At 42.9% G+C, this 16,206-nt stretch overlaps 2 long non-coding RNA genes across 5 annotated transcripts in view; one reads left to right on the top strand and one right to left on the bottom strand.

Moving 5' to 3' along the window:
- The first annotated feature begins 6,464 nt into the window (after window positions 1-6,464).
- LOC112664583 (uncharacterized) overlaps window positions 6,465-16,206 on the top strand; it is a 98,617-nt gene continuing 88,875 nt past the window's right edge. For 3 of the 4 annotated variants that reach the window (XR_003139831.3, XR_007403161.1, XR_003139832.3), the window contains exon 1: window positions 6,465-7,010. This is a non-coding gene — a long non-coding RNA (uncharacterized LOC112664583). The remainder of the gene's footprint in view (window positions 7,011-16,206) is intronic. The other variant, XR_007403162.1, reaches the window with a different exon arrangement.
- Window positions 7,016-8,350, bottom strand: LOC112664582 (uncharacterized). Its single transcript, XR_003139830.3, has 2 exons — window positions 8,071-8,350; window positions 7,016-7,598 (listed from the first exon to the last, which is right to left on the bottom strand). It is a non-coding gene; the product is annotated as an uncharacterized LOC112664582 (long non-coding RNA).

Genomic DNA, 16,206 nt, shown 5'->3' with positions numbered 1-16,206 from the left:
TTGTATGACTCCAGTTATATTCAGTGTATAGAATCGTCCAAATGTATAGAAACACAGAATTATGCCTGCTAGGTTGGAGGAGGAGTTGTTCCATGGGTATAGAGTGTGAATGTACTTAATAACACTAAACTGTATGCTCAAAAATGGTTAAGATGCTAAACTTTGTTTTGTGTATTTTACCACAATTAAAAAATTAGGTTTTCTAACAAAAATAACAGCAATAACAACCAACTGAAAAAAGGGAAGTAGGAGAGTCAGAATCAGAGAAGGAGACGTGATGACAGAAGTAGAGGTCGGAGTGAGCAGGATCTCAGGCTAGGAATGCACACACCTCTGGAGGTTAGGAAAGGCAAAGAAATGGATCCTCCCTAGAGCTTCCAAAAGGAACCCAACTCCACCGACACCTGGATTTCAGCCTTGTGGGACCTATCTTAGATTCATGACCTCCAGGACTGTAAGTTAATAAAGCTATATTGTTATAGGCCACAAAGTCTATGGTGATTTGTTACAGGAGCCATAGGAAATTAATACATCACCCAATTTTCCTAAAGTCATATTTTATATTGAGTTTTCTTATTAATGACTTGGTGCTGTTTACAATTAGTATAGATTTTGTTACTGCACATAACTATATTCTTTCTAATATGTATGATTTTAGGAAGTCTGACTCAGCAAATGTCAGAGGTGTCAGGGAACAGAACTCCAGCCTACAAACCTCTTACCCTTTCTTGCATCATATTGTAGCAACCAAAAGGATCTTGTAATATTGCCCCTAAATTTCTTGTAAACCAACAACAACGGTTTTAGTCAAATTTCCACAAAATTTCCCAATACTAAAAACTTTTACACCTCAAAACCCAAGTCCTGGGGTAAGGATAGATACATGTCACAAGTCAGCTGAGTCAAATTGGAGAACAGAATAAATGCTGGTGAAGAATAGGGGCTTTAGGGTTATTTAGGCTGAGGTCAAATACCAGCACAGCCACTTGCTAGCTATCTGACCATGGGTGAGAACTTCTATTTAATTACTAAAGTAGTGATAGTCTACTAGCTTTTTAGGGTTATTATAAACATTAAAGAATATAACTAATGTCAAATGCTTAGCCAATGTCCCTGGCACCTATCAAATGCTCAATGAAACTTGCTATTGTGTTAGTTCTTATTATTTTCATGATTCTTGATTATGAAGCTAGTCTAGAAGTCCCGAATGAGCAGGCTTTACTGTTTCGCCTGTACTGACCACATTACAGAATGTTAAGGTCACCTGGCAGATGGCCAGGCAAATGCCTGCTGGCTCTCTTGTGTGGTTCAACCCTGAATTGAGAGAGCTCTTGAAATACTGCCAACAGTATGACATGATTTATATCACGGAGGTGAAATACGAGCCATTCAACTTCTTTCAAAACCTACCTGCCCACAAAGTCAATAGCAGAGGTCTCTCTGGGCTCTAAGCTAGAATTCCATCAATGAGATAACGTGCCCTCTTAGTGACTGCCATTACAAATGATAGACATTTAGGAGGACACACTTTGAACATAAACACTGAAAACACCAAGCAGAGGTACATGAACTGCTACATTATAGTGTCCAAAATACATTATTAAGTGGAAGATGAAGCTGCAAGATTACAAGCATAGTCTTATCCAATTTTTGTAAAATAATAAGATAATTAAATGTATTTATATAGGTACAGATCAAAATCTGAGATAACCATTTTATACTCGGTCCTAGTTTTCATAAACCTATTTTACAATGTCTGTGTTTAACTTCAGCAATCAGAAAACTGATAAGGATAAATTTTATTGCTGCCAGCATTTTAAAATTTAGTTTGTACTCAACTTTTATTGAGGGTTGATACAAAAAGTGATCATGTTAAGAATTTGCATCTTCTAGTAGTATCACTCAACTGTGGTAGGTTGTGAAGAGCAGAAATCCAACTTCAAGTAGCTGAAGCATAAGAAGGAAATGTACTGGCCCACATCACCAAAGTACAGGAAGAGTGGTTTGATATAGCCTTAGGGAACTTGGATTCAGTCAAGACTGGCTGATTCTGTTTCTCTTTGTCAATTGACTATCTGTACTTTCCTGCCCTGGCCATCCTCAAGCAGCACCATGCTTGCATCATTACGGCTTCCTGACCAGAAAGGAAAGTAAACTCCAGTTAGGAAAGTTCCAGAGATGGATTCTAATAGGCTAAATGGATCAGGGAACCTGTCACCATGGTCAAATCGGTGAAGTCTTGTGAATGGCAGCCCCCATCCTTCCCTTGTACCATAGATACGGAGTTGGGGCAATGGCTATCTTAGTCAGTATAGGCTACTATAACAAAGTCCCATAGACAGGTGGCTTATAAACAACAGAAATTTATTTCTCACAGTTTTGGAGGTTGGAAGTCCAAGATCGAGGTACCAGCATAGTCAGGTTCTGGTGAAGGCTCTTTCCTGGGCTGTAGGCTGCTATATCCTCACATGGCAGAAAGAGAGCAAGCTAGCTCTCTGGTCTCTTCTTAGGACGCTACTCCTACTCATAAGGGTTCCATTCTCATGACCTAATTACCTCTCAAAGACCCCACATCCAACTACCATTATATTGGGGATTAGGGCCTCAACATATGAATTTTGGAGAGGGTACACAAGCATTCAGTCCATAACAATGGGGTTCCCCAAAAGAAGAGTGGTTCTGTTCTGGGCTGACAGCTGTACATTTTTATTACTAAAGACATTGCCAAGATGTATATTCCAGCATCTGTTGTAAAAGTTTATTGGTGACTAATTTGCCCTTAAGCAAAAGCTCAGAGACAGGAAGTATCAGTATGCTTGGGTGAAAAGAAGACTCTTTTTGAACAGAAAGACTCTGTTTAACAGAGTAGCATCTGTAGAGGGCAGTGTCCAGAGACAAGATCAGAAACCCGGGTTGAGAATAGATAGAAGATAGCACATCAGTGCCAGTCTAAGAAATTTGGCCAAAACAATACCTTTAATACAAGGTATTGTATTAAAGTTTTTCTTTTACAGGTAAGTTTATTTTTAATTCCACAGGTTTTAAAGTCTTAATATATCCAATTTCAAGTTTTTCAAAACCTACATTTTTGAGAATAGAAACCTCACTATTGGAAAAGGCATCCTATACGTAAATTTTTATTAAATGTCAATTAAATGAGTCTGTTAAACATATAAGTGACAGGACTGATGGATTTAGGATTTTTTTTTAAGAGTTTATTTATTAGAGAGAGAAAACACAAGTGGAGAAGGAGGGGAAGAGGCAGAGGGAGAAGAAACAGGCTTCCCATTGAGCAGGGAGCCTGAGGCAAGGCTCCATCCCAGGACCCCAGGATCATGACCTGAGCCAAAGGCAGATGCTTAACCGACTGAGCCACCCAGGTACCCCTGGATTTAGAAGTTCTATAAAGATATCTGTATTAGGGTTCTCCACAGAAGCAGAATCAATAGGAGATAGATAGATAGATAGATAGATAGATAGATAGATAGATAGATATTATAAAGTAAGGGCCCAAACGATTATGGAGGCTGATAAGTTCCACACTTGCTGTCTGGCAGCTGGAGACCCAGGAAAGCTGGTGGTGTAGTTAGTTCCAGGGCCTGAGAGCCAGAGGACTGATGGTGCAGATTCGTCTGCATCTGAAGTCCTGTGATCAAGGAGTACCAAGGGGGCAGGGGAGGATTGACGTCTCAGCTCAGTCTGGCAGAGAGAGATTGAATCCATCCTTCCTCTACCTTTTTGTTCTTTTCAACCCCTCAGTGGATTGGATGATGCCCACTCACAATGGGGAGGGCAATCTGATTTACTCACTTTTCTGATTATCAAATGCTAATCTCTTCCAGAAACACTCCTACAGACACACCCAGAAATAATGTTAACCAGATATCTGGGAATCCCATGATCCAGTCAAGTTGAGGCTGAAAATTAACTATTAGGATATCTTTCCATCCTTACTATACTTTTGAATTTTAACTGCTACCAGCTGAATAAGCTTTGATCTGCAGAGATGTCATTGTATCTAATTCATGGAAAGCCCTTTGTTTTCACAAAGGTAATCTGAGAAGTGGCTCAAGGCTAGCACATTTTCACCTCTGTAGATAGGTTCTCTGGTTGCAAAATGGACTTTGGAGAATGGGCACACTGATCACTTCATGGAAAAAAGTAGAAAGAGAGACAGATACAGAATTTCTGTATACAGAAAAATACAAAGATAACGATCATATAATAAGTCAGTGTTTGTTTATCAAGTGTGACTAGCTTTCTCTTTCCCCAGTGCCATGGCCATTGTGTCCTATTGTGTCCTGGGAAGCCTCATGTCATTTAGCACACACCAGGCAAGGAGGGTTAGCTGTACGCACTGTAACAGCTCTGTTTCACTTGTGCATTTTAGCTCAATGAGAATTCTGCAGAAAGACATCAAGTGGGGCTGAGCTTTGTCTTTCATGGATGTGCTGTCTGAATTTCCAGACGAACACATCATGAATATTAACCAGCGCCTTTTGATGATGGTACATGGCAATTCAATACACTGGCAGCCTTTTATCCCCCCAGAACAGCACTGTGTAATTGTGTTTATTTCCTAAAAATCATTGAAAGATATTAGGTTCTTTTTCTCTTCTAAACCCAGTTTTTGAGTGACATACATAGAATATAGAATAGACTACATGTATTATTCTGTGTGACATGTGAACAAGTTGAATAGGATGACAAATTTAATAAATGGTAAGAAAATGTAGGAAAAAGGGATAAAATGATGAGAGAAATTTTTATGATTTATGAAGACATGAGGAAGTTTTTGGAAACCAAAAGAAGTATCAAAAGGTAGGTAGCTCTCTTGGTCATAAAGTAACACTTTATGTGCTATGAAATAAATCACAACAATAATAGTAATGACAGTACCTACACAGTGTTTACCAGGAGCTACTCAGTATTCTAAGTATTTTATGCATAGTTTATGTAATCCTCACAGCTCTATGGGATGGTTATCATTAGTATCCCCATCTTCTAAGGATGGCAATAGTACAGGTATGGAAGGATAAGCCATCTGCCCATAATACACAGGAAACAGTGAAGCCTACATTATAGCCTTTGTGAATGGGATTGGTGCCCTTACAAGAAGAAGCCAGAGAGCTAGCTCGTTCTCTTTCTGCTGTGTGACGATACAATGATACATCAGCAGTCTGCATTAGCACTCAGGCAGCGTGGCTCCAGAGCTGGGGCTTGTAATGACTATGCCACACTACCTTACTAATCATTTTCCCATTTGTGCAGAACTTTGCATCCTAGAAGATGTTTATACATTTAAACAAAGAACCTGGAAATGATCTAGTTGTCTATCAGAGAAATGCTTTGATAAATTATGGTATAAGCATATGTGTGTGTGGGCTTCTATGCATGGACTTAGAATGGTGTTTGTGTAATGTTTCTTAAGTGAATAGAACAAATTGAAAAGAGTAGATATAGCATGAAACCATTATTTTAAAAATCACAGATACACATGTATGTTTTTCGTTTTTAACTGAAGGATAGTTGGAAGAAAGGCAGGCAGGGACACTCTGCCCTAAGAGGAAACCACCCTTAAAAGGATTTTACACCACCCAAGAAGGAGCCCTCCATCCTTTCCCATGTGACAAAAACCTGATTGGAAGCCAGAGGCCACGGAGTGTTAATCAGATTAGAACAGCCCGCCAACAAGCCCATTAAAACCCCTAGATCTAAGTGCCAACCCTCTTGGGTCCCCTCCCTCTTTGGGAGCTTTGTACTCTAGCATTCAATAAACTTTACTATAGCTCAATAAACTTTGCTTTGCTGCCCACCACTCCGTCTGGTCTACCTATTCATTCTTTGAAGTGGTGTGACCAAGAACCGCAGGCACCAAAGGAAAAGAAAATCCTGTAACATATTCAATAAATATTTACTAAGCTCTTACCATGTACGGAGACTGCTTTAGAAACTAGGGATGCTGTGCTAAGTCAGACCAAGTCTGTGTCCCTCACAGACCATGAGCTATGCTGAGAAAGGGATGGAACCAAGTAAATAATTGCTTGCAGATTATTTTCATTGCCTTTAAAAAAAACTAAGCACTATCTAGGGGATGGGTGGGGTGGCTTTTTGAGGTTTTGTAAGAAGGGAGATTAGAGAAGGAGCACCATGTAAAAATGCCAGAGAAGAACGTCCCAGACAGGAGACCTAAAATTGAAGGTCCCTGTGTGAAAGGAGCTCTGCACAGCCAAAAAGTCTAGTGAGCCAGGAGCATGGGGAGGGAAAGGAAGGGGGGCAGTCCATGCAGGGCCAAAGGGGTGGATTTTATTTCAAGTGCAATGGAAAGTCAGAGCCATTGTTCAAGCCTCATTTTAATTGTGCATCTGGCTGCTGTGGGAAGCCTGGAGATCAGTCAGAAAGCAAATGTAGTCATTTAGGTGAGAGTGATGGCTTACACTACGTCCGAGGTCATAGACACTGTGAGATATGGCAGGATTCGGGGTGTATTTTGAAAACAGTCAATAGGACTTCCTGGTGCCCTGGCTACGGGAGTGAGGGAAAGAGAGAAACCAAGGCCAACTCCCCGATTTTAGCCTGGACAGCGAGATGAAATCTGGGGCTCTGTAGGGAAACTCTGGGACATGGAGTTGGGCCAGTAGTCAAGAGGCCCATCCTGGACTTACTAAATTCAAGCTGCTTATTTGGAATACAAGTCAAGATGTCAAGTGATGGTTGCATATCCATATGCATGAGTTACCTCTGGGGAGTTGACTGGCACCGGTGAAGTGGAACTTACACTTTTCCTTTGTAAGCCCTCCATCTGCTAAAAAAAAAATGTCTTTTTTGCACTAAGCTTCTAGGGTTGTTTTTCATTTTTGTTTTTGTTTTCTGATAATTTTTCAAATGCAGCAGAGAAAATGTGTTTAAGTGCAAAACAAATGAATTTGTGTAAAAGAGAGAAAGGTCTGGAAAGAGAAGCACATCATAGTGAACAACATTATCATCCGTAAGCAGCTTAACTTGTACACGTATGTATTGATTGGACCTTTTTAATTAGATAAAGAGCCCGGAAACCATTGTAGTTTCAAAGAGAAGTCCATGAAAGTAAGGTGGGGGTGGGGCCTGTGGTCTCTGCACCACCTCTGCTTCCAGCAGGAACGGGAGGCACCGTATCCATTTTGTTCCTGCTCCTGTCTGCCTGGGATTAATAACAGCAATTCACGAGAAAGACTCACCCTGTGTTTAATGTTATTAAAGAAAATCCATCTTTCTCTTTGATGATAAAGATCACACCCACCAATGTGAAATCTTCATGAATTCTCTGTGGCACTATCAGCTGAAGGGACCTGGAAATTCTGTCCACCTCTCCCATTTGCAGATGAGGGTGGAGGTCTAGGCTTCCCGCTTGGCCTTCTTTGTTGAGTGGGGGCATGGGGCCACAGGTATTTCTCTGGTATTTGGCCAGAGTTGAGTGTTTATTGTTTAAAGGTTTCTCCTTGGCTAGACTGCACTTTTCTTGGTTCTGTGGCTAGAGAAAGCAGGCTTTTGTGCCTGGGTTTTCATGTGTTCTGGTCACCATTTCTGAGTTCCTGATTCTTCAGCTCTGTGTCTGAGGTCTACGAGAGAAAGAGAAAACCCAAGGAGCTCAGCACTGTGTTATTCCTTGTGTCCCAAGATCCCTGGTATGTGTTCCTTCCTCTGTCCATCTTCAGAGTCTTCTTTTGCTTGAGTGTATACTGTGTCCAGTGTTAGGTGTGTTTAGCAGGACAAATAGGGAGAAGTATACCTATTCCATCCTCCTGGAGGCATAAATCCTTTTGTGACATTTTTAAAAGATACAATGTAAAAATAAAATCTCAATGCTTGTTTTTTTCAAGAAGACCTCCAGGGTCTGCAACAGTGAACGCACCAAAAGGGGAGGCTCTTGTCACAGGCTTGCTTCTCCCTGGAGCAGACTCTGAGATGGAGCCAGCATGCAGGATGCTCAGTAGGGACACTTTGGGGTCAACACCTGGTTAGGGAGGGAAGGGAAGGAAGCGGGATTTTGTAGAAGGAAGATGTCCAGTCTCCATGGAACCATCAGCTGACCTTATAGGGCATTTGGAAGATATCCCAAGTTAGGCAGAGAGGATCAGGCCTTTAGACTCCCACATCATTGGTCAAAGGATGTGACCTTTGGCAGGGCAGTCTTCTTCATTGAGGTCATCCCTGGAGGAAGCTGCTGGCAGTGCTTCTGGTAGCTGGGAAATTAAGTCTGTCATCTTGAAGGGTGCTCTGGGTGATAGATACATCACAGCTTTTGTCACACTTGACTTTCTATGATGGGCTGGTGACACAGAGCTCCAGTCACTAGCCTTAAGTTGTGGCCTGAACTGGGATAGATGATGTTTGCTCAGTTTCAACCTCAGGAACGAAAGAGTAAACTTTCCAAATCCAATGCTTTCCATTGGTCTTCTATGTTTTTGATAACTATTTTCAAGGAAAGGGTATGCCCCAGATATGGGAAATTTTCTCCAGCTACACAAGGCTAAATCCTAGCAATGAGAGTAGGGTTCTTACCCTGTCCTGTCCTATTGTGTCTGGCTCCAGCCAACTTTGCTTCAAATTAAAATCTCTTGGGGCACCTGGGTGACTCAGTTGGTTAAGTGTCTCCTTTGGCTCAGGTTGTGATCCCAGACTCCTGGGTTTGGAGCCCTGCACTGGGCTCCCTGCTCAGTGGAGATCCTGCCTCTCTCTCACCCTCTACCCCTCCTCTCCAGCCCCCACTCATGCCCTTCCCCCCCTCGCTCTCTCTATCTCAAATAAATAAACAAAATATTAAAAAAAAGTTCAACTCTCTTTCTTCAAGACTGAGCTACCACCTCTAAACAGTATTACTAATACGATGATAATTTATTGTGCAACACTGTTTCTATCAATTCACATATTTTATTTTGAGTGCTTCCAACTGCTCTCAGTGGTGAGAATTATCATTCCTCATTTTCTTTTTCTTTTCCCACCATACTGTGCCATCTACCTCTTTTGCACCAGGGTCTCAGGCAGCTTAACAGAGCCATTATTCCGTGGCCCCTGTTCACCACGCTCTGTACGATATGAAACTCTCATATACACCTCCAGTTTTAAAAAAAATCATTTGGGGAGCACCTGGGTGGCTCAGTGGTTGAGCCTCTGTCTCTGGCTCAGGTCGTGATCCCTGGGTCCTGGGATTGAGTCCCGTCATCAGGCTCCCTGTAGGGAGTCTGCTTCTCCCTCTGCCTATGTCTCTGCCTCTCTTTCTCTGTCTCTCATGAATAAATAAATAAAATCTTTTAAAAAATAAAATAAAATAAATCATTTGGAGGAAAATATTTCAAAATATTTACTTTGGTTATCTCTAGATTATAGGTGACTACCTGTAGGGTTATAGGTGATTTTGTTTTCTTCTATACTTTTTAGAATGTCTTCTAAAAGTTTTATAAGAATGTATATGACATTGTAAATGAGAATGAGCCTTTGAAAAAAAAAATAAACAGTCAGATAGAAAAGACTGTTCAAAAGTGAAACCAGATGTCAGTGGGCAAAGTGTGAAAAAAACACAACAGAGTCTGAGAATAGACACAATTTATAAACTCTGCCTTGATTTGGAGAAATGATTCCATTTATGTACTAGATGAATTTCTGAAATGTTGACTCTAAATCGGTTTTTTCTAAGTTGAGGCCTACTTTAGATAGGATAGGGAAAGTGCTTACATAAGTAAATATTGTAGTAATTCCCTTTGTATAGTTACAATAATACATTTATATCTGCTTTCCTGTTTACAAAGCAGGTTAGTATATATTGTCTAGTTTGACCCTCTCAATAGCAATGTGTGAGGCACTGCTTTTTTTTCTTTTGCAGGCACCAAACCTGTCTGAAACAAAGAATTTTCAGTACATTTATAATCGCCACTAGAAAACAATCCATTTAGGGCTTAAATTCACGTATTTTTTTAAAAGACTTTATTTATTTATTCATGAGAGACAGAGAGAGAGACAGAGAGAGGCAGAGACACAGGCAGAGGGAGAAGCAGGCTCCATGCAGGGAGCCTTACGCGAGACTCGATCCCGAGTCTCCAGGATCATGCCCTGGGCTGAAGACAGCATTAAACTCCTGAGCCACCCAGGCTGCCCAAATTTATGTCTTATGCCCACTCAACCTGGCCTCTTCCCACTAATTGGAATTTAATTACTTACTAAATTCCTTGAATTTAGTTACTTACTTGAATTTAGTTACATACAAACAATGATTTCCATGTCTACTTGATATGAATCTGTTTATTCAGCATTTTTTTCATTAGCTCATTCTAAAACTACTGAGTACCTGTCATGTGCCAGGCCTCTTCCCTTGACTGGGGACATGGCGGTATACAAGGTAGACACGATTCTAGTCTCATAGAATTTAGAGTCTGGGCCTGGAGGTGTTAACTGAACAGCATCATGTCAGGTGGTGGCTAAGTATGATGAAGATGACAAGCATGACACCAAGGTATGTGGATGTGGGGTCACTTCAGGAAGGGTCTTCTCCCTTGGAGGAGGAGGAAGCTAAATTATTGAGGGGGCATTCCTGTAAGAGAGAATCAGAAAAGCAAACATCCTGGGGGTAGTAGGAATAGACTTGGTTTGTTTGCAGACCAGAGAAAGGTCTGTGAGACTGGGGTGGGGGCTCTTTAAGGCTGGTATATGATAGCTAAGAATTTGGTGTGCAACTTATTATCAGCCTCATACAGAGCAGGGATGGGGTCCAGGCTCTTCCCTGAGGCTTTTGTGTGAGCTGTGGCCAGTGTGGTCTGGTGGGTTCCAGCGTGGCCCTGGCACTGCCGCCATCTCATCTTTGGCAAATGGCTCCCTGCATTCCCAGCCTCAGTTTTCCTAACCATGAAGTACAGAGGTCATCACTGTTCTTGTCTCCTACTGAATTCATTCCCGTGCCTCCTTTCTCACAAGGTTATAAGCTCTGTGAAAACTGGAATGAGGTCTTTGTTTTATACCTAGTTTCTCCACATCCAAACCCATCCATCCACCCAAACCCAAAAACATTGAGGCCATTTTTGTTAAATCATGACAGATCAACTACTACAGAAGGGAGGGATTTAAGAAATACACAGGGGTTAGAATAAGCTGGATTTGTTGACCAACTGTAAAAACTAGCAATAAAATTAGCTATAAAAAGAAAAAGGAGGCCTGTGTAGGCATTGCAGCTGGCTTGCAGCTAGCTCCCAACAGTCCTCACCATCCCGGGCCTGTGGGGAGAGCCCCACTCTCCAATCCTCTTCCTCACTCAGGGGTGGGTGCCTTGCCGGGAAGAAATGTGCCATCTTGACTGACAGGTCCTTTGGAAGTCAGGCCTTCTACTCTGGAAGTCTTTTAGGAATGAGATTTACCTACCTGAATAGTTCATGTTTCACACCTATGTCTCCATCCCAACTATACCTTCTTCGAAGAGTTTAGTAAAGAAAGGGATAGATGATGTTTGCTCAGTTTCAACCTCAGGAACCAAAGAGTAAACTTTCCAAATCCAAAACTGATCATTTACTCCTAGCTCTGCTGGGGCTCCCCATTACCCCCAGAAGGAAGTTCGATGTCCTTACAAAGACTTTTAAGGTCCCATAAATTCTAGCTCTTACCCCCCCTCACAGCCTCACCTCACACCATTCTGTTTCTCTCTCTCTCTGTCTTTTCACTTCTCTTAGTCCCTGGTATTGACCATCCCAATCTCTCTTCCATGGCAGGGAATTCTCTCCATCTTTCCTTTTGTTCCTTTTCTTGGTGAATGAACTCATTCCTATCCTCGTCCCTTGTGTGTCTGGCCAAACATGACTGCCTGCAGAGGTCCTGCCTGGGCCACAGGCTCTTCTAGTCCATTCCCATAGCCCTCCAGGGCTCTGGTCTCCTGGACCACATCGTAATTCACTGATAATGCCCAGCCTCCCGGAGGGCAGGGGCTATATTGACTGGTTCACATGGTGGCCTTCCTGCCTCGCCCAATGTCGGGCACAGGGGCTACAAATCTTTGTTGAATAGATGAACAAGGGATCCCTGGGTGGCGCAGTGGTTTGGTGCCTGCCTTTGGTCCAGGGCGTGATCCTGGAAACCCGGGATCGAATCCCACATCGGGCTCCCGGTGCATGGAGCCTGCTTCTCCCTCTGCCTGTGTCTCTGCCTCTCTCTCTTTCTCTCTGTGTGACAATCATAAATAAATAAAAAAATTAAAAAAAAATGAATAGATGAACAAATAAACCAGGAAGGCCTTTGAAACTTTTCAGCATTGCTTAGCTATTAGGGTGAAATTTGGGTGACCTCTTGAACTTTTGTTTCTTTGACTGGCAATTGTTGAGATGAACGGGGCCTGTGCCTAGGAAGAGGAAGGCAGGGTAACAGTAATAATAACAGGAGTGGACCTTATGCCGGGCTCCGCTCTAGGCTCTTTACATGAATTAGCTCATTTAATTAACACAATACCTATATTATCTCTACTCTGCAGTTAGTCTTGGTTGGGAGAGGTGGGCCATAAGTACTAGGTGGACAACATTAAATAGAAAGGAAAATAGGCTCAATCTACCATCTGCTCTAAGAAAGGGAAGAAGCCCCAAGACTCTGGCTTCAAGGCTGGGAAGTGGCTCTGGCTTGCCTGGTCACAATACACTGGGTTTATGTGATCCTATCCAATTGCTAGGACCGGGTTAGGAGTACTTTCTATGCAATCTTTATCCAATGTGCCCAAGAGTCCACTGAGGAAAAGGAACTTTAGAAAGTTAAGTCACCTGTTCAATGTCACACAGCTGGTAGATGGCAGAGCTGTCATTTTAGCCTCAGTTGGCTTCTGTCTTCATCAGCTAGGACTGCTATAACAAAAGACTGTAGGTTGGGTGGCTTAAATTACAGACATTTATTTTTCACAGTTCTGGAGGCTGAGAAGATTGAGATCAGGATGTCAGCATGGTTAAGTTTTGTGGAGAGCCCTTGTCCTAGCTTGCAGACCCCTGCCTCCTTGCTGTGTCCTCACATGGGAGAGAGAGAGAGAGACAGACAGAGAGACAGAGAGAGAGAGAGAGAGAGAACACATGAGTGAGCACTGGCCTCTTCCTCTTCTTATAAGGGCACTAGTCCCATTAAGGGGCTTCATCCTCATGACCTCATCGAAACCTAATCACTTCCTAAAGGCCTCACCTCCAAATACCAGCACACTGGGGATTTGGTCTCCCACATTTGAATCCTAGTGAGATACAAACATTTGATGCTTAACAGCCCTGGGATCCGCTGGCTAACTGGAAGATTCCCAGGTGCTCAATGAAACAGCTTATTCTGGTTCACTTCTTGAGTATAGCTCAGTGTGTTTACTTGGAGCATCGAGGCTGTATTAGGAATTTTTAAAAAAGATTATATTTATTTATTCATGTGAGACACAGAGAGAAAGAGGCAGAAGCAGGCAGTGGGAGAAGCAGGCTCCCTGAGGGGAACCCCAATGTGGGACTCGATCCCAGGACTCCAGGATCACGCCCTGAGCCAAAGGCAGATGCTCAACCACTGAGCCACCCAGGCACCCCTATATTAGGAATTTATATAAACAATATACTGCCCGGGTCGGCAAGTCCAAGTTTGTGAGGGCAGATGCAGAACCCACTTTTGCCCCAGTAGGAGACACATGATTTTAACTGAGATCCCTCAGTCTGGAGGCCTCCAGAGAATCCTCTGAGCTTAGTCTGGTATCTTAATCCAAGATATTTTTGGCTGGTGCTCCAAGTACTTTCTCTCTTCCCTAGCTGAGCCTCCTCCATCTGATACCCACAAAGCCCAATCTCTTCTAAAAAAGCAAAACCTCTCTTTCTCAAACTGAGTCTTCTGCTCCCAGCCAGATGCCTGAGTTCTCTTCTGTCTTATTGTCCCGGTTTGCCCGGGATTTTCCTGGTTTGGGCATGTAAAGTCTTTCATCTTAGGTTTCCATTCAGTCCTAAATAAGCTGGGATGAGTGGTCACTTTATACCAGGGGAAGGCAGAAGGTTGTGTTTTCTCATCCACATGCCATTTCCTTAGCCCCTAATGTATAAATCTTGTCTGATTGTGTGACAAACTTTCATCCTTGCTTCCAGAACTTAGTAGGTTAGAAGCAATAGACTTCTGCAGACATAGCGGACTTCTTTCATGACGCATGTGCCCTTTTGGACACTAGATGGCAGCCTCACCCCCTTTGTTTAAAGAAAGACTGCAGATCTCACCAGACCGCTTGGAAATGCAGGCCATCTGGGACAACCATGGGCCAGAGGATTAAGGGAGAGAGAGAGAGAGAGAGACAGAGAAGTGAAATATATATATGTTAATAGGACAGACTGGAACGAGCAGATTAGTGCAAAATGGCAAATAGTAAAAAGCAAAAAAAATCAGATTCAGCATAAAATCTTGTAAGCCTTTAGAATTTAGGGTGGGAAGAAAGACATGCTGTTTCACAGTGGAGTGGGTCTGCTTTCACCATCTGATCCAAATCACATGTCTATGTGAACAAATTGCATAAAGGAGGAAAGAAAAACTAACTGGAGTTAGGGAAGCCAAATGCCGGGACGTCTTCAGGATTGAATTAATTACTGCTTTGGTTCTCTGGGTGAGTGAACAGCACAATACAGGAGACATCCCTTCAGGTGTGTTTAACCGGACCCTGCTGGCTGGCTGCAGACAAGCTGACAAGCTTGGGGAGAGAGGCCCCTCTGGAGGCTGAATGACTCATACCGCCTGTAGAGAGCACAGTTGCCATGAGCTTTGCTCATCCTCCTCGAGGAGCTAAATTTATATTCTGAGAAAAGAACATTGTGCTGGAGCTGGCAGGAGGGAGCCGGGAGGAGGTGGCATTCTCTTGGGGTGGGTCTTTGTTGGCTTTAAATGGATTCACATCATAAGGGCTTTGGGAATAAGCCTGAGGGATTTTTTTTTTTTTCATGAGAAAGTAGTATATGAGCAAGTCTAGTTTTTTCTATAAGCATCCCCCACCTTAAATCTCAGTAAGTACTAACAAATATTGAATGTATGAGACACGCAGATTATGCTACTGACTTCTCCACCATGCCCCACCTTTCAAAATCTTATTTGAATTAAAAATGAACACACTGTCCTCCCTAAGCCATGCTTGTTAACCCAGACATTAGTGGAGCTGGATGGGTCCCAGTTGGCCTGGTGGTCCAGAGGCTTTCGAACTGTTGGAGAGTCCTAGCTCTGCAGAGTTGTGCTAGGGCTTCCTTAAACAGTGATGTATTTGATTCTGCACAAACAATAATTTTAAAAGGTCGGAGGAAACAGTTATCACTTGCATCTCTTTTATTATGGGCTCTGGAAAAATTTGGTCTGGAAAAAAATATCCCTTATTAAAAAATAGAAGTTTGAAGCCCACAGATCAATGTTTTTAGGCCCAGAGTGGTGGAGTCAAACACGCTGGATGATTAAACCCACGTGGATACAGCTGGTCCTGGCAGAGGCCAGTCAGAAGACACAGTGTTCCTGTCCTGGATCCCAGGGAGCAAGTCAAAAGAGAGCTCCAAGGTTGGGAGCCTGGGGTGGAGTCAGCAGTAAGAGATGAGGACTTTTTTGAGAAGAAAGCTTCAGAGAGGCATCACGGAAGATGCTTCAGCTCAGATGCAGGAGCTGCTTGCCATCCTTCAGAGAGCAGGAACCTGATGGTTGGAGAAGTTCATCTGCTTTTTCTTTTCATCCGGGGAGGAAGATTTTCCAGTCTCGTGGCCTCAGCATGAGAGAGTGATGGGGCAAGAGCTGAGGACAACCCTGAACTGCCAGGCTGGTGGGAATGGGACCGGGTGGTGGAAGGAGCAGTGTGGGAGGAGCCCTGAGCAGGGGAGATACCTGGGCCTCTGAAGAGTCTCAGGCCCCTCACCTGTAACATTAAAGGTCATAACAGGGGTTCTGCATACCACTTAGGGCTGCTTGGAGAAACAGGCAAAATGATAACCGTGACCAGGTATTTAATTAATTAATTTATTTAAATGAAGTTTTTAAAAAGATTTATTTATTCATAAGAGACTCAGAGAGAGAGGCAGAGACAAAGGCAGAGGGAGAAGCAGGCTCTCTCTGTGGAACTCAAGCCCAGGGTCTAGGATTGCACCCTGAGCTGAAGGCAGAGGCTCAACCGCCGAGCCTCCCAGGCATCCTTGAGATCAGGTGTTTTAAAACACAAAGTTGAATATTAGAAGTGGCTGATAGCTGTGAAAC

Source organism: Canis lupus, chromosome 17 (genome assembly GCF_003254725.2).
Source record: "Canis lupus dingo isolate Sandy chromosome 17, ASM325472v2, whole genome shotgun sequence".
NCBI classification, from domain to species: Eukaryota; Metazoa; Chordata; class Mammalia; order Carnivora; family Canidae; genus Canis; species Canis lupus.
The sequence above is the reverse complement of the archived record's forward strand: the minus strand, read 5'-3'. Positions and strand labels throughout refer to the sequence as shown.